Source organism: Dipodomys ordii, unplaced genomic scaffold (assembly GCF_000151885.1).
Source record: "Dipodomys ordii isolate 6190 unplaced genomic scaffold, Dord_2.0 Scaffold134, whole genome shotgun sequence".
Taxonomy (NCBI): domain Eukaryota; kingdom Metazoa; phylum Chordata; class Mammalia; order Rodentia; family Heteromyidae; genus Dipodomys; species Dipodomys ordii.
In genome coordinates this window covers 4,392,321-4,412,023 of record NW_012267350.1, presented here as the reverse complement: position 1 = coordinate 4,412,023, position 19,703 = coordinate 4,392,321, and positions in this window count along the sequence as shown.

The window sequence follows — 19,703 nt, the reverse complement described above, 5'->3', positions numbered from 1 at the left end:
ACAGATATATATCTATATCTATATCTTTATTGTAAGAGTGATGAACATGGGGGGTTATAGTTACATATGCAAGGTAATGAATACATGTGGTATATACACCCAATGGGGTTCTATGCTTCCATCAGAAAGAATGACATTGCCCCCCCCCATAAGAAAATGGAAAGACCTGGAAAAAACTTATATTAAGTGAAGCAAACCAGGTACAAAGAAAAGTAGGGTGCATGTTTTCCCTCATTTTTAATAACTAGACTATGTCTATGATTTAACAGGGGGGTCTCAATAGCTCAATTGCTATGTGCACAGGACCATATATAATGAAACATATCAACATGAACTCCAAGATTTGGAGACAAGAGATTTTTATTATGTCTTGTATACAGTTATTCTTTTTTCTGTTTTAGTTTTCTGTACTCTTGGTTTTGATGCCTGTTTCTGATCTGGAGAAGTCAGAAAGAAGAATTTCTTCAAGAGTAGTACAAATGTGGAGGAACCATGGCAGATCATATTCCCATAAGTAAGAGGGCTGGTGTGTAGTTCCTAGGAGTCCAAAGGACTGTGGGTAAGGTAGCTGGACTTTCACCGAAAGGGTAAATTTTGGGGCTTGGGAGCCTGGTAGTAAAAGTCTTCAAGATTTCTTTTAGGTGGAAAAGCTGAAGGGGTCAGAATTGATTCACCAGAATTGATCATGTCTCAGCAGTCAGAAGACTGCCACCTAGGAGTCCCTGTAAGAGAATCTTCACCTTGCACCTGTAGCCCTAGAAGAACTAGTGCTTGGATGGCTTCCATAGCAAAGGCATGTTACGATAGCATTGTTGACATGAGATATGGCCTCATTCCTATGATCTCTATGTCTGAGAGAAGCAAGTAGAAGTTGTAAGAAAGGGCTATAAATAAGTCCATAAAAGGAGCAAAATTATCATTAGTGATTTGGTATAAAAGATTTGTCATAGGCATTTGATCTTACAAATTATTGAAGCTAGGAGAGAAATCTACATGGAACTGTTATTCAGTATATGTTGTTAGGGTCAATGTCTTTATAGATCAGCCAGGCCAGCTAGTCAGGAAGTTTATAAAATGTGAAAAAAAGAACAAATTGGAACTTGAGACATCAAATTAGAACTCTCAATTTCTTCAACCTTGTTGGCAGGGGTGAATTGTGGGAGAAGCTGGCACTGTGTGTTCGGGTCTTCTTCTGAGAAGCTAAAGGAGATCCAGTTGGAACTGAGAGGTGCTGTGCGTTTGGGGTACTGATCACAAGACAGGTCAGCAATAAGTGACAATGCCTGTGATCCAGTGCAGTGTCTGGTATGTCATTCCCACCTTCACAGTACAAAATGACAGCTCTTTCATTTCAGTATTGTGCAAATGTCTTCCTGGTCCACCTTAAAGTCAGACCTATAGTGAAGAGAATTCTGGTTAGCCAAGTGGCTGAAAGAACTGCAATGTTTATTTTTCTTTTTCTTTTTTTTTCTTATTGCAATGGCTTCTTATCCATAAGATAAATTCTCTAAACCAGGAGTTGAGCCTTAAGCAGGGGAAGGTGAAAACCTTTAAATTGGATATGAGATTAAAACATTGATTGAAACTGAAAATTTCAATGTTAAAATGGGAGCTTGTTCTTTAAAAAGCCTAAAAGCCACAAAGCTTAACATAAGATCTTCTTAGGAGACAGGGAAATTGGTTTGATATAGTAAGATTGAAGTCAATGATGAAGCAAAATACACTCACTTTCTATTTGCACTCAGTCAAGTTCAACTTTTTCTTTTGTGGTTCTGGGATTTGAACTCAGGACCTGAGCACTGTCCCGAAGCTCAAGGCTAGTGCTATACCACTTGAGCCACAGTGCCACTCCATCAACTTTAAAAACAAAAAACCCCCAGCTCCACAGGCATTTAACATGCTCATATTCAATAATATACATTGCTACATTCCTCCATGCCAGTTGATGTTAGGTGAAATCAACCCCAAGATAAGGATTCAAATGTTTTTTTTCTTTCTTGTGATTGTTTCTCACATATTTATAATATGGTTTCTTTGTTGCTTTGTATGTCCCTCCCCCACAGTATAACCCCTGTTTTCACTGTATTTGATGTTGGTATAATTTGGGAGGGGAAAGGAAAAAAACAAATTGTTTAAATAGGGATACAGGTGGACCCATTGCAACAATGAGATGTACAAGACGTTATGTCGAAAAACGAACTTTACAACTTTGGCGTGGGGTGGGGAAGAGTGTAGTCGTGGAGATGGGAGGGAAGGGATGGTAGGGGAAGAACAGAGGAGGAGACAACAATGCTTGATAAAAAAATGTACTCATTACCTTGCTCATGTAATTGTAATCCCTCTGAATGATACTTTCACAATACAAAACTTATTTTAAAAATTATATTTGGCACCTACTCTTGATTAAGTATTTTTTACTATTGTATTTATATGTACATTGCTTTATATGTACATATAGAATTATGTATTATTATACAGGGTTGGACTATATATACAAAAGCAATTTTACTGTTCAACTTGTATAATCTTAAGTGCTTTTTTCTTATGACAATACTGGGCATGAACTCAAGGCCTCATGCTCTCCCTTGGCTTTTTCACTCGAGGCTAGTGCTCTGTTACTTGAGTTACTTTGTTTTTCCCCTGGTTAATTGGAGATAAAAGTCTTGAGGACTTTCCTGCCTGTGTTAGCTTCTAACTGCAATCCTTAGATCTCAGCCTCCTGAATAGCTAGGATTACAGGTGGGGGCCACTGGTATCCAGCCAGTGCTTTTAAAAGGCTATTTTTACAATATGGGATTATTACTATAAATGCTAATTCCAGAAACTCATACTCTATGCAAGATGAAGATACAGTGCTTTTATACTCCAAAAAGGAAATGTATTAGAGGGCTATGATAAAAAGCATAAGTAATAGCTTGTATATATATATATATATATATATATATATATATATATATATATATATGTTAGTATATTTATATTAAACTCATTCATGTGCCCTATACATTTAGTTCAGCTCCTCTGGATGATTAACTTTCATCTGTTCAGTGAAATACTTTAAACATATCAAATTCAAAACAGTTTAATTGGTCCCTTCTAATTTTGTTTACCACACATTATAAAATTGAAATGTATTTGAGATGATAAAGACTTAAAGGGGGGCTGGGAAGGTGGCTCAGTGGTAGAGCGCTTGCCTTGCATGCATGAGGCCCTGGGTTCAGTTCCTCAGCACCACATAAGCAAAAAGAAAAAAACCAGAAGTGGTGCTGTGGCTCAAGTGGTAGAGCGCTAACCTTGAGCTGAAGAGCTGAGGGACAGTGCCCAGGCCCAGAGTTCAGGCCCCACAATAGGACCCCCCCCAAAAAAGACTTAAAGGTCTTTAAACAATTGTCATTTTAAGAGGAGGAACCTAGCCCCAAGAGCAGTGAAGTTATGTGTCTAGGGTCCCATAATGCCTTGGTAACTGGCCCAGAACTCAAACACAGTACTCAAAAACTACTTTTTTTCCCTACTCTATCTTTCATATGGCTCATCTTCATGAGTCTCTAGCAGGTGCTGTGAGCTTGATGTAGTTTCAAGGCAGCTAGGGACCTTGGGTTCTCACACCCTCGGTCTGGCCATTGTCTTTTGTTCATTCTGGGGAAGACAGATCTCAGCAATAACAACTAATCTGTCTCAGATCTGATCTCCTCTTTACTGTAGGATTCCAAGAAATGGATCACGTATTTCTTCCTCCCATCTATTTCTGTTTGTAGCCTTGTCCCTTGCCATGCACAACACTCATTCTGCTGTGATCCAGTCCTGAAGACGGAGGCTCAGCTAATGAACACAGCTAATTTGACGGTAAATATATGAGGTTGGTAATTGTAGTTTCTAGCCTTGCATAGTGTCTTCAAAACAGGGATAAACCAACACATTGATCTTAATGGTTTGAACTAATTCTTGGCACCAGCTTGCCCTAAGTCTCCTGGGGCATCGGCTGGGATTCTGTTCTCAGTGCTTGCCTCTGTGAAGGGCTGTAGTCCCTTAAGAGTTCTTTGTGACTGAGAATGATTATGTTCATACACCTTCTCCACGGCTCAACTGATGCCAGGGAAGATAGACGTTATAATGTTTCTTGTTCCCTTTGGGACTTTAGATACTGAAAGCAATTCTTCCCCCATCAGAGGATTGATTTGATTTTGTCGCTTTTCCTCCTAGAGTTTCAAAGCAGACAAAAGGAAGCCTTTCCATGATATTTGGAAACACTACCACCCAGACCATTTTCTGTACCTCAGTTAGGAGAAAGGAAAGGCAGGATCTCCCAATATCTTCAAATTTCAAAGCATCTTGGTTTTTTAGACAAGCACAAAATCCCAGACTTCTATTATGTTTGTTTACACCTGCAGATAAGTGCAGCTACCTCAACCACATCAAGCCATGCCCATCCAAAACAGCAGCAAAGTCTGGAGGAGGGGACTTCATTTTTTTCCATTTTAAATCAGAAATGCATCCCCCCCTACCCCCGTGAAGTTGGCTTTGGCAGCTGCCCACATGGAGGCCTTTGAACAGTATCAATTAATTGGCAGGTTGTAGGTCTTGCTCATGAAACACACTTCTGTTTCAGGCTGTCTGTTCTTTCCTGTGCAGTCTCTACACTGTGATGATAATGTGATTGGCATATAAATTACGCTCACACTAGAACAGGAGGATAAAGCAGAACACATGCCAGGCCCTCAGGTAATGTGGGATAAAAGGAGACAGTGACAGAACAAGAATGGGTAGATTCTGTGTTTCACTAGGGTATTTTCCAGGGTGTTTTCCACAATGAAGGGGGGTGGGGACAGGCAAAACAACTCCAGAGAAGCTGCTCTCATGGAGTAGCATCTGTAGCATCCTGAAGGGCTTGGGAGGAGGCCAGGGATCCTGTTGAATCTATTTCAACAGATATGTGTTTTTATGTTTTCTACAGCGTTGTTAAGGCAGTTGCAAAGATGGGGGCTCAGCCTTTGATCACAACATCTACTCCCAAGTGCCCAGGCACTGATTTAATAAAATAGTTGGAAACAAAAATCTTTTCCTGGCCCCAGCTGGGCAGGTTCTAACAAGATGATGACTGGGAAACATCAGTCTTCAAAAAGCTTTACTTCCCTTTTGTTCTGGGTCCAGGCTTCTCAGACTAAGGGTATCTACCAAGTGTCAAACCTCTGTAAGGGAAGCTGGGTGGTGAGAACACAGCATGGAGTAAAATAGAGGTGATAAGAAGACCCAAATCATATAGGATGTTGAAGAAGAAAGATAGGGCAACATCTGTCTATTCTAGAGTGAGAACTTTTGTATAAGTATGAAAATGTACACATATAAAGCCTGTCCTAATAGGACATGCTTAGAATCCTAACACTCAGAAGGCTGAGGCAGGATGAAGGTAAGTTTGAGACCAGTCTGAGTTACAAAGTAAGACTCTACCTCCCCCACCCTGCAAAAAAGTGCAAATTTAAAAAAAGTTATGTATCAGCCAGGCACCAGGGGCTCATACCTGTAATCTTAGCTACTCAGGAAGCTGAGATCTGAGGATCACAGCAGGAAAGTACATGAGACTCATATCTCCAATTAACTACCCCAAAGCAGGAAGCAGAGCTGTGACTCAAGTAGTAGAGTGCTACACTTGACCAAAAATGCCCAGGGACAGTACCTAGGCCCTGAGTTCAAGTCCCAGAACCAGCACATACAAAAAAGTTATATATCATAAAACAATGTTTTGGTCAATGACAAATTACACACACACAGCAGGTTCCATAAGATTATAATGGAAATATAAAAAATTATAATGGGACTAGAAAAGGTTTATCACTTAGAGCTTTTAAATGATTTTTTTCATGTTTAGATATGTATAAATACACAAATACTTACCATTGTGTTAGTATTACCTACCATATTCAGTACTGTAACCTTTTGCACAAGTTTGTAGTTTAAGATCAATAGGCTATACCATACAGCGTAGATTTGCATCCATATACTCTATCATGTCATTATTGTTACATATTTCTCATGTCATTATGTATAAGGCATTAAGCCTTATTATATACACATGAACTAGTATCTGTATTTGAACAGCTAGATATTATAAATGACAACTAGATTTGGATTTTCTATCTTTAGGTCAGTGGTTCTCAGGATGAGCTCCCTGGATGAGCAGCATCAACATCACCAGGAACATGATGGGCATGCAGATTCTTAGGACCCATCTTAGAACAACTGAATAAGAATCTCTGGGGTGAGAGTCACCATTTTGCGTTTTCATAAACCCTTGGGAGATGTTGATACATAGTCAAGTTTCAGAACCATTACATAACAAGGGTCTGTACTTATTGCATTTAGTTCCATTGTAACATGATTTTTCTTCCAAATAGAAACCAACATTGTGTAATGAGATATAACCATGTTGAAATCTCCATCTAGAGAAAATGGTGCAATTGAGTGGCCATGATGATACATGCCTGCAGTAATATTTGGAGCGAGTGGAGGTAGGAAAATCGAAGTTTGAGTCTAACCTGGGCAAAAGTTAGTGATATCCTGTTTCAAAACCAAGCTGGGGATGGTGGCACTTGCCTGTGATCTGACTTATATAGAAAGAGGAGGTTGGAAGATTGTAGTCCAAGGCCAATTGGGAGGTAAGACCATATTTGAGGAGCAGATTAAAAGTAAATTACTGGTGGCATGGCTTAAGTGGGAGAGCACTTGCCTTGCTAGGTTCTTCTGGGTTCAAATCCAAATGCTCTCCCCCAAACAAAAGGTGCCACTGTCACATTTGTACTTTTACTGCAATTTCACTGGCCTCTTCTGGCACCTACTTGTACAAGTAGGTTGTATGGAGAAGAAGAGCTGGAGGTATGATGGCCTGAGAGATTTTAATGACTAATTTGGGTGAGTCTTTGTTCCATAAGGCTTATCTTTCCTTTGGCTTCAGGAAATTTCTTAATGAAAAATAATTTAAGTTGCAAAGAGGCATCATATTAAATTTCCAGTACAGATAAAAGGGACAAAAGGAACCGATTATTTTATAAGATGTAATGCTTTATTGCGTTAAATGTCAAGTTAATGATCTATTTTCTTTGAAGTTAAGGTTATGAAAGATCTTGAATCAAAACAATTCAATGAGGCAGAAAGACAGCAAATTCCTTTTAGTGATTTACTTGGTAACTTTGAGTAATTTCCCTGTTGTCTGCTTCACATACATGCCATGATTCTAGCATTTCTTAAACATGATATTCTGGTGTGAAGAATTCCTTCATTCATTGGGCAAACTAGAGCTTTAAGACTGTGAAAAGCGTATCTTGAATGACATTCCACTCAGGAAAATAGAATATCCCACTGTGCCAGTGGGTGAACACTGGAGCTCTGACAACTCTCTGCCTAATTGGTCCCATTACTCTCTGCTGAGAAGAGTTAGCCAAAGTACAGTACAACCTGGTCCAAGTAACTACAATGAGTCAATAAACATCTGTTAAAGATCAGGTGGGTATGGAGGATGCTGAGTTTAGGGTCAAAGAGAAAAGTTGTACTGGATGTATTACTTTCAAAGAAGAAAAACTGAACAAATATGTCTCTTTAAGCAAGGCCTAATAGAGTGACCAAATGTGGATATGGTTAAAATGTAAATCAGATCATGTCACTCTTCTGTGGAAAACACTTCTAGACTTCCTGTGTCCCAGGAAATGTGTCTATCTCTGCCAGACTCTCTGTGTCTCAGAGTGATGCATCCCTTCTAAATGTATCTTGCCTTTTATTGCCCCTCAATCACAAGCTGGTTGGAGATTGTGCCATGCACAAGCCTGACTCCTTGCTTTTGAACTTTTCTTCCCTTTGCCTAGAAGGTTTTCCGTTTCATGCTTATCTTTCTCACCTTTCTTTAAAAAATCCTTAATATTGCTAATCACTTAACATACTCTATATGTTTCTATAGCTTTTGTTGATTATTTTTAGTTCCCAAGAGAATGCAGAATCCATGAGAGCAGATTCGTGGCAACGCAAGACTCAAAGAATTCATTGGGGGTACATCAATGATGTGTCATTTCAAGCAGGATGTTTAAGCCAATGGACACCTTTCCTAGCCCTTCTTTCTTCACTGGAAATAGGCAACTTTGGGAAGGCATTAGAAAAACTAAACTTCTCTGGCCATAAAAGAAATGCAATTCAAAACAACATTGAGATTTTACCTTACTCCAGTTAGAATAGCTACAATCAAGAACTCTAATAACACCAGATGCTGGAGGAGATGTGGCCAAAAGAGAACCCTACTGCATTGTTGGTGGGAGTGTAAACTTGTTCAACCACTTTGGAAAGCAGTATGAAGGTTCCTCAAAAGACTCCACACAGAGCTCCCCTATGACCGAGCAATCCCACTTTTGAGTGTTTACCCAAACGAACACAAACAAGGCTATACTAAAGGTACAAGCACAACTATGTTTATTGCAGCATTATTCACCATAACGAAGAAGATATGGAACCAACCCAGATGTCCCTGAGTAGAAGAATGGATCAAGAAAATGTGACACACACATACACACACACACACACACACACACACACACACACACACACACACACACGCTAGAATTCTATGCTTCCATCAGAAAGAATAACACCACCCCATTTGTTAGGAAATGGAAAGACTTGGAAAAAATCATATTAAATGAAGTAAGCCAGGCCCAAAGAAACATAGGTCCCATGGTTTCCCTTATTTGCAATAATTGGTATATATCTAGGATAATCCTGTCAGATGAGCAGAATAGCTAAATAGCTATGTACTTATGACCATATAAGATGATTCTAAGCAAAATGAACTCCAAGATATGGACACAAGAGGTTTTTTTTTGCTTTTAATGTACTTTGTGATTTTTTTGTTTCTTTTGTATATTCTTCCCCCTATGTTATATTCCCTGTGGTCACTGTATTAGATTTTGGCACCCTGGTATTATATATATGTTCATTTGAATTAGCGAAGAGAAGGGAACAACAGAATGATGAGACAAAGAACAAGGGGAAGCTAACACAACAGCAACATACACAAGACAAAGTGTTAGACATGATCTGTTCAACTTGGGGAGAGGACTGAGGGGAAGGGAAAGTAGTAGAAAAATGAGGGAAGGGGTAACAAGTTTGACAAGAAATGCACTTATTACCTTACTTATGTAACTGTCACCTTGACAATAAAATATATATTCTGTGATTTGCTGTCAGCACAACCTTGCTAAAAAAAAACCATATTTTGCTTCTTGTTTTGTTAATTGTGTGTATGTATGTATGTGTGTGTGTGTGTGTGTGTGTGTGTGTGTGTGTGTGGTGTGTGTGTGTGAAGATTCTGCTAATTCTCCCCACCTCCACATCTACCACCCTGGCCTAACCACATTCACTCTTTCACTGGAATGCTGAAATAATAATCACTTGGCCACCTGTATCTTTCCATACCCAGAATGTTCTCCAAACAGCTTACTATTTTATAAATACAAGTTATGTCATGTCAACCTTGTGTGCAGAGTCCTCTAATGACTTCTCACCTCAAAGTCAAAGTTCCCAAATAGCTTTTGAGTTCCTGTGTAACCTGGCCACTAATGTCCTCACATATTACTCTCTCATCTGCTTTGTCTGCCTCAGCCACACTGGCCTCTTTGCAATTCCTCAGACGTGCACGATGTGATCCCATGGCTTTTGCAAATGCATAGAGAGCTCTTCTGACAGCCACATAGCTTACTCCCTCAGCATTTCTAAGTATCTACCACAAATCATCTAACCAAATGAGGTCTTCCTTGACCACTCTATTGAACATAGAAGCCTCTCCACTCACCCACACCCTTTTCCTATTTTTCCCTGGGTCTCATCACCTCCTAACATAGTACATATTTGTCTAGGTAATTATCTGCCTCTGCCACTTGAATATAAGTTCCACTGAGGCAGAAATACTGATTTTTCTTATTCATTTCTGTATTTACAATACCTAGAGAAGTATTTTGCACATAGTAGATACTCAGCAAATGAACATTAACTTCAGTAAACTTAGAGACTGAATAGAGGCATTTCTCAGTCAAATGAAAATAAATGATCATGTTTTAGGGATGGGAAGCATGTCCTAGAATTTATTTGACCTTAAAATATCACATGCAATTAGGTTACAATTTGGGGGTTTGTTTATTTGGTTTTTAATGAGCTTTTAAGAAGCAATATATAGTTAGGCAGTAATGGTTCACACCTATAATCCTAACTAACACACAATTATATGCAATTATATGTGGTAGTAGGATTTGAACTCAGGACTTTGCATTTGCTAGGCAAGAGTTCTACCACTCTAGCCATGCTTCCAGTCCTTCTTGATCTGGTTATGTTTTGTGATAGGGTCTTGCTTTTTGCACAGACCAGACTGTCATCTTCCTATTTATGCTTCCGACTGTACCTGGATGACAGGCATGCAGCACCACATCCAGTTTTTTCTGCTGAGATGGGGTCTTATGAACTTTTGGATACTGACATCCAATCACCATCCTCCTATCTCTGCCTCCCATGTAGTGAGGACTTTAAGCATGAGTCACCATACCTGGCTTGATAGTCATATATTTTAATGGTAGAACAGCAGTATTTGCTCATCAATGAAATATGGGTGTGAGAAAATGAGATGAATGGCAGATGATACCAAGATCTTGGCTTTAACCACTGGAAAGGTACACCTTTGCGATGGACACTTAGTAAAGTGTGCTTTCCTAATCTCCTTAACCACCTCTAGACTTTGGCTGATTTATCTTTATCTCTATCTCAGTCTGTCTCTGTGTTTCTAACCCTATCCCTATCTCTGCCTCTGAGTCTCTATCTCTATCTCTGTCTCCCTCTCTACTATCTCAATCTTGGTCTCCATCTCTATATCTCCAGTCTGTCTCTTCTTTCTCTGTCAGCTTGTTTAACAAATTTTGATTTCTGTATTATCAGTGAGGGAAACTGGATGATCATCACAATCTCAGGCATTTAAATGTGCTTATTAATGTATAATTGTAGACCTGGAGGTAAGAAGGGTATAGTGACTTCTTGGATAGAAAGTACTGACTGTGTGAGCAATGTGCAGAGTCCATGTCTCCACAAAGATCAGAAGGTCAGAAGGTAGATGAGGGAGAATAAGCAACTACCAATGACTGCCATATTACCTCTGCCACGCTTGCCATAGGTTATCAGCCTTTATGTTAGAAAATACATAGAGAAGTTAACAGTTTCTGAGGATAAAGGTTACCTTATTTTTCTTAATAAAAAAACTATATTGGATTTGTTGGCACATACCTATAATTTCAGCTACCTAGGAGATTTGAAGCTAACTAGGGCAAATGTGAGACTCTATATGAAAAAGAAATAAAACAAAAAAAATTGGGAACATGGCTCAAGCATGCTAGACTCTCAGTCCTAGGAGAGAGGCAAGTGGGGATGACTGTGCCAGGCTAATGGCAGCATCCAAAATTGTTCACATTCCATATTCTGGATTATTTGACAAGACCCAATATAATCACAATGAACCAGATAATAGAGGAAAAGGAGGAGAGGATCACAGTCAGAGATGGAGATGGGGTGATGAAAATACAGGACAGAAGGATGAAATCATAAGCCAAGAAATGTAAGTGGTCCCTAGAAAATGAAAGAGGCCTCCAGAAGAACACAGCCTTCCAACCCCTTAATTTTACAGCTTTGAGACCCATTTGAACCAGTGATTTTTCAGAGCTACAAGATAATATATTTGTTCTTTCTAGGGAACAAACATTGCTGGTATTAGATACAATGTCTTATTGGAGTATCAGACTGTATCAGTTTTGCATTGTAATGACAAATATGTATTCATGGTAATTTGTTCCAGGAGCAATAGGAAATTAATAAGGCACTTACTACCTATGAGGAATTGTGCTAAGCCTTCACATTTATTATTTTACATAACTTCAGAAAACCATGCTTGACTGGTAGGTTCTAATCCTGTTAAATATTTTAATGGTGGTAAAACTAAAGCTTTGAGTAATTATGGCCAATGAGCTTACCTATGGACCTATAAAAATTAAATGGTAAAATTAAACTTTGAATTAAGATCTTTTCTCATTTTAAGTTGGAAATACTAAAAAATGCATTTCCTTTTTATATATTTTGGTATGAAAGTTGGCTTTAAAAGTATCAGCAGACTGAGGGACAGTGCTCAGGCCCAGAGTTCAAGCCCCACAACAGACAAAAAAAAGTGAGTAAAGAAAAAAATGTGGCAAGAAACTTACCATAAGAAAAAAAAGAAAAAAATGTAAAACAGCAGAACCCCAAGATATGGACACAAGAGGTCTTTCTTTGTTGTTGTTTTTAATGTACTATGTGATATTTTTGTTTGTTTCTTTTGTATCTTCTTCCTGCTATGGTATATCTATGTTGTCACTGTATTTGATTTTGGTACCCTACATCTTGTATATACATTTATCTAATTTGGGTAGGGGAAAAGGAATAACAAAATGCTGAAACAAGGACACAGGATGGGCCACTGCAACAACGATACTCACAAGACACTATGTTGGAAATGAACCTTATATCTTCGGTGGGGGAATGGGGGAGTTAGAGGAGGGAAGGGATAATGAGAGAAAAACAAAAGAGGGGGTAACAATGCCCAACAAGAAATGTTCTCATTACCTTGCTGATGTAAGTCTAACTTCTCTATACAGCATCTTTACAAGAAAATAAAAATTTAAAAAGTATCAGCAGAAAAGTGATTGTGGGTTTTTAAAAATATGTTTAGGAATGAAGAGCAAACTTTATTGAACTGAAGTTCTTTTATGCCTGCCATGTGGTAGGTGTATATTTATTTATTTATTCATTCACTCACTCACTCACTCATTTATTCAATTATTATCCTTAAGTAATAGTACAAAGGGGTTTTGATTCAACGTGTCAGTTTGTGAGTACAATATATCTTGACTAATGTCACCCCTTTCATCATTCTCCCTCATCTGTCCCCAAATCACCCCTCAATTTACCTAGTTCCATTCTCACATAAATACATTGAATGTTAGGACTGAATTCTCCCACCTTTCCTCTCTCCATTTGCCTAACCATCTTCCCTTGACCTCATCCCCCCCACTCCCAACACAGACAATACATGTTCCAGCTTTCTGGTATTCATTTTGTTAGAATATAAGTTAGTTGTTCAAAAGAGTTACACCATTGGAATCCTTCCTTACAATAGTATACTTTAGTTAATATGTTTGTGTATATATGCATATGACCCTGTGTATGTGATCATGTATGTTTGTATTTTACATGTAACTTCTACAAATGAAAGAAAACATGTGCCCTTTATCTCTCTGAGAGTAATGTACTTTATCTAACATTTTTCCAAGTCCATTCATTTCCCTGCAAATGACATACTTACTGATGGACAAGTAAAATTGATATATATGGAATTATATATACATAATATTATATAATGTCACATTTTATTGGTCTGTTTATCCATTCAACTGCATCTAGCTATTTTCATAACTTGGCTATGGTGAATAATACAACAGTGAACACAGGTGTGCCATTGTCTGGCAGGTACTTAAAAAGGTATTTGTTGAATGTTCAAGCCAAGCCAAGTTTGCTGGTGGAGCTGCATGGACTATATGCAATTTCTTTTAGGTATGTTGTTGTTTTTGAATGTATCCAGTTGCCTGCCCTTTGGTCAAGTATGGGTGGAAAGCCCTGGTCAATCTTTCCTATCAGAGCTATTTATATGGCTTTACTTCCAGAGTGACCACACAATTAAAGGGAACTATGAACACCAATAATTAAAACCACTTAGCATAGTCAGAAATCATTTCCTCTGGGGCTGGGAAAGTGGCTCAGTGGTAGAGTGCTTACCTTGCATGCCTGAGGCCTTGGGTTTGATTCCTCAGCACCACATAATCAGGGGGAAAAAAGCCGGAAGTGGCACTGTGGCTCAAGTGGTAGAGTGCTAGCCTTGAGCTGAAGAGCTGAGGAACAGTGCCCAGGCCCAGAGTTCAGGCCCCGCAACTGGACCCAAAAAAAATTAGAAATCATTTCCTCTGAGTTTTCCAATAGTATCTCTCTCTCTCTCTCTTTGTCAGGTTTATCTTAAAATGGCTTTGTACTTCCTAGGCTTTGTTTTTTTGGTGGTAGTAGTGGGGTCTGAACTCAGGGCTTCACATTTGCTAGGCTGGCACTTCTACCACTGAGCCACACCTTCAGTCATTGATATATATATATTTCCTGAATATATTTCATCCAATGTTTAGGGAAGCCAAGAGGTAGAGGATGGATGTGAGAGGTAAGCCAGGCTGGACTGGGGATTTTGCTATTGATCATTGACCAGCTAGAAAATTTACCTGAGGAGAATTAGCACAAGGAAATATTTCTAGATTTCCCTTCCTGGTGCTGTTGTGCCCAGGTTGCAGGACCCTCACCAAGAAGACCACCGAGAGTCAGACTTTACAGCTGTTTTAAAGTTTTATTTAAACAGGCTGCAGCTTGGGCCTCGTCCTACACTCCGACACAGCAGAGCCTAGGGGGAGAGCCCGGAGCTAAAGATTTGCAGGGTTTATAAAGGCACACAACCAACCAGGTATTTGGATTAACACCACGTGTTGCTCTGCTAGACAGAATTTGAAACGTTGGCCATATTAGTAGGTCGGCAAGCCGCCGCCTTGAGACCTGCCAACAGAGCCTGGCGGTACAGGGTATACTAAAAGTTTAGGTTTAGTTTAAACAAGCAACAAGTGGTCACTGCCTCAAGTACTTTAACCCTTCAGTGCCTATTTGGACAGACATTTATGTAGGTTTTGTACTCTTTGATGGTTGTGTCTCTTCATAAGTGAGGTCCTTCTGTACTTTCCTTCTCTGGGCTTCTTTGATGTTCTCTAGCATCTCCATCTCCAACTCTCCCTGCCTGTGGTCACATGGCAGAAGGCTCACCTCTATCACCCTGTATTCCTAGCACTTTCTGTTTGGGCACTATTTGCTACTCAGTGATGAGTTCTTCAGCCTTCAGTAGTCTTCAGCAGTAATACCTAGAGGGAAGTCACAGGGCTGAGACCCAACTCAGCTTTCTTTTGCATGTCTTTTCATATTTCTCTTTGTCTATCTGCTATCATGTAAATATGGTTTGTTCCCCCCAAATCTCATGCTGAAGGTTGTTCCCCACTATGGCAGTGTTGGGAGGTGGGTCTTAGTGAAAGGTATTTGTGTTATAGAACAGAGGTCTCATGCATGGATGAATTCCTTTTCCTTGAACTTCTCGCTTTTGAGGGACTGGATTAGCTACCCCACGAATAGGTTGTTAGAAAAATAAAGCTATCATTCATTATTTCCCCTTCTGCATTCTGCATGCGTTGAAGCGGCATGAAGCCCTCACTAGATACCAAATTGATGTATTAATGATGTATTAATTGATGTATTAATGATGCTCTTTGACTTCCCAGACTCTAGACTCATGAGCCAAAATAAGCCATTTTTTTTCCTTTACAAATTACCTACCCTTAAGTACTTTGTCATGGTAACACTAAATGTACTAAGACAATCCCTCTCAGGGCCATTTCTGTTAAAATTTGTGCAAACATGTTTTTGCAATAGGAATTCTGGTGTCAAGAATCAGTCTTCATCAGGCAAAATAACAGCATTTTTTGTGTATTTCCCTGTGTTCATTGGGCCCCTATTGGCCTAGTTGGAAAAAGGAGTTTGAAAAAGGACTTACTGCTTTCTTCTTCTTCTTGTTGTTTGTTATGTTTTTGTTTATTTGAAACTCTGTGTCAGTCACATCTCATTGCAAATGAATTTAAGAGGCTTTGGGGGTAGGGAGGTGGGGAAAAAACTAAGCCAGCTGCTTGTGGCTTATTCTTATAAATCCTAGGTACTCATGAGGCTGAGATCTGAAGGTTGCTGTTTGAAGCCAGCCCAGGCAAGAAAGTCCATGAGACTCTTATCTCCAATTGACCACCAGAAAATTGGAAGTGGCTCAAAGTGGCAGAGCACTAGCCTTGAGTGAAAAAACTCAGGGACAGTGCCCAGGCCCTGAGTTTAAGCTCCATGACTTACAAAAATAAATAAAAATAAAAAGAACTGGTTTAATTAGCTAATGAATTAACCAATTCGTTGTTAATGGGGAGTTTGAGAAAATATCAGAAGATTTGGCATGTAGTTAGGATTTCAAAATGATTCGTGCTAAAAGAGTGAGAGAGTTAGATGAAAAGAGAAAAGAAGGGATCTTAGGATCCTCAGGAAGTTGACTGTAAGTCAATGGTATTAATGAAGAGCACGTGGCTTATTTGGAAGTAGAGACCAAAGGAAGGGGGTAGGAAGGTGGATGAGAAGACCACAGACAGATGGTTTCTACTTAATCACGGTTCAGTTTATAATGTTTCGATTTGTACAATCACAGTAAAATGATACATCTCAGTAGGAATCACACTTCAGATTCTGAATTTGGATCTTCTCCTAGGCTGGTGCTATGTGATCTTTTCTTCTCTGGTGATGAGAGCAAAAGCAAGGACCACAGCTCCCAGGTTGCCCTGCATTCACAGCTGACATATACCACAGTATACTGTATACCACAGTATACCACATATACACAGTATACTAAGCTGGAGGAGGGACAGCATGGTAACTGTATTCAGTGCATTTTTGACTTAAATATTTTTGACTTATAGTGTGTTTGTCAAAACAGAGCCCCATCTTAGGTCCAGAGGCATATGTAATGGGAATGTGTGTGTGAGTCAGTTACAATGGCGAGTGACCAGAACTCAGAGCAACCACAAGGGGGTATGTGCTCTGGTTTATCCCCACTAGTAGAGTGAGGAAGCTAGATTATTTTCCTTCCAATTCTGGTCTGTACCTGATTGAGTAATGCCTCTGGCCAGATATCTCCACTTCTGGTTTGCCACAGCTCTGGGGAAGCATTTTCTAAGAGCTGGAAAGTGTCCCCAGGCAGACATTGCAGGTGCTTGCAGTAAGATGCTCTTGGCAACCTAGCAAATCAGTGTTGCACACTGACGTATCTGGATGGGACTGACAACAGCTGATCAAACATTAGAGTCCTGAAGGCAGATTCCTGTGTGAATAAAATTTTCTACATCACAATATAAAGAAAGCTATGGCTTGTCACTCCTCAAACGACCTGGCCTCTAGTAAAGGGCTTTACAGGCAGTCAGCACACAATACATACAAAGTTAAGCATCAAATGGATGGTTACATATGGCTGAAATTGGACTCATCCCAGGCCTGTGTAACCCCAGTTATTAAGAACCATTTCCAGTCAGGCACCAGTGATTTATGCCATTTATTGTAGCTCTTCAGAAGGCTGAGATCTGAGAATAGTGATTCGAGGCCAAAAAGCAGAGCTGTGGCTGAAGTGGTAGAATACTAGGTTATTGCTAAAAAGCTAAGGGACAGAGCTCTGGCCCTGAGTTTAAGTCCCAGTACTGGCAAGTGTGTATGTGAGCTTGCATGTTTACATACACACACACACACACACACAAACACATACACACACACACACACACACACACACACACACACAGAAACCAAAAGCAATATTTCCTGTGGGCATTCTCCAACTACATTGAAAACTTACTCTCAAATCTGGGTTTTCAGGTAATATATTTCAGTAACATTTAGAAAAATTTACTGCACAGCTTGTTCAACACACAAAAGCTAAATGTTAATGCAGTGTTTTACTAACTGTGCTAAAATCAGCTAGCCAGCTGGTGAATTACCCAGAGGCCCTTTACTGTTGAGACTCACATGGGGTTTTGTAGCTAGCCTGAATGTCATTTATGTAAAATCACAGTGGTGATGTCAGGCGGGGGCTCTATAGTTTTATGGACTGATAGGGCGGATGAGATATTTCTACAAGGTCTTTTCTGAATCTCCTGGGAGGGTCCTCTTCACTAATCCTGCCAGGTGGATGTGCTCACCACATGGAGAGCCCAGGGCATGGCAGAGCCACATCAGGGTGCCAGCCGGGACGTGTTCCTGTTCAGTGGCTGCACTATTAGCAGAAGGAGCCACAGATGCAGACTGAAAGTGAGAGGCCCAGCTTTGCCACTTAGTCAATCTGACTCCTAGTTAGAAAGCACACTTGTGCCAGGATAGACATGGGCCTGGCCATTCTCACCAGGCCATCAGACTCCTGGTGAGCTGGAATATTGACCTGGGTCTCTTGGTTGGATTTTGGCCTTAACGTTTTTTCTTTCTACCATGATTTGCACAGGAATATTTTTTTATTATGAAAATACCATACAGAGGGGTTACAATTAAATGGGCAAGGTAATGAGTACATTTCTTTTTTTTTTTTTTTGTCGGTCGTGGGGCTTGAACTCTGGGCCTGGGCGCTGTCCCTCAGCTCTTCAGCTCAAGGCGAGTGCTCTACCACTTGAGCTACAGCGCCACTTCCGGTTTTCTGGTGGTTTATTGGAGATAGGAGTCTCATGGTCTCTCCTGCCCGGGCTGGCTTTGAACCGCCATCCTAAGATCTCAGCCTCCTGAGTAGCTACGATTACAGGCGTGAGCCATCAGCGCCCGGCTATGAGTACATTTCTTATCAAGCATTGTTGTCTCCTCCTATTTTCCCCCTTCCCATTCCTTCCCATCTCTCCCTCTACACCCCTAACTCCCCCCCCCCAGCCAAAGTTGTAAAGTTTCTTTTTCGACATAATGATTTGTACATCTCATTGTTGCAATGGGTCCACCTGTATCCCTATTTAAACAATTTGTTTTTTCCCTCCCCCTCCACAAATTATACCAACATCAAATACAGTGAAAGTAGGGGTTATACCATGGGGGAGGGACATACAAAGCAACGAAGAAATCATCTCATAAATATGTTAGAAACAATCGCAAGAAAGAAAAAAAAACATTTGAATACTTATCTTGGGGTTCATTTCACCTAACATCAACTTATCTGACCTTTTCTGCTTGACTCAGACATATACTAGTTATTGCAAATAAGGGAAACCTATGGGACCTGTGTTTCTTTGGGCCTGGCTTACTTCGCTTAATATAATTTGTTCCAAGTCTTTCCATTTCCTAACAAATGGGTCAATGTCATTCTTTCTAATGGAGGCATAGAATTCCATTGTGTATATATACCACATTTACTTGATCCATTCATCTACTGAGGGGCATCTGGGTTGGTTCCATATCCCAGCTATGGTAAATAATGCTGCAATAAACATAGTTGTGCTGGTAGCTTTAGTATGGTCTTGTTTATGATCATTTGGGTAAATGCCCAAAAGTGGTATTGCTGGATCATGTGGAACCTCCATACTACTTTCCAAAGTGTTTGAACAAGTTTACATTCCCACCAACAATGCAGTAAGGTTCCCTTCTGCACAGGAATTATTTTCTGTGAACCAATTTATGCCCTCAGAAATCTCGCTTGCTCATTGTCCCATTATTCACTGAGTATCCTTTTCTAGGCTTTGAACTCAGGACCTTGTATTTGCTAAGCAAGGGCTCCAACATTTGGGCCGTGCCTCAGATCTTTTTGTTTTATTTTTCAAATAAGGTCAAGTTGTTGTTGTTTTCAAGGCTAGACTGCTTATGCACCACACATAGATGATAAGCACACATCACCACAGAAGGCTTACTGGTTACAATGAGTCTCACTAACTTTTTACTGGGGCTGGCCTCACATTAGAATAATCCACCAAACCTCTACCTTCTGAGTAGCATGTATGACA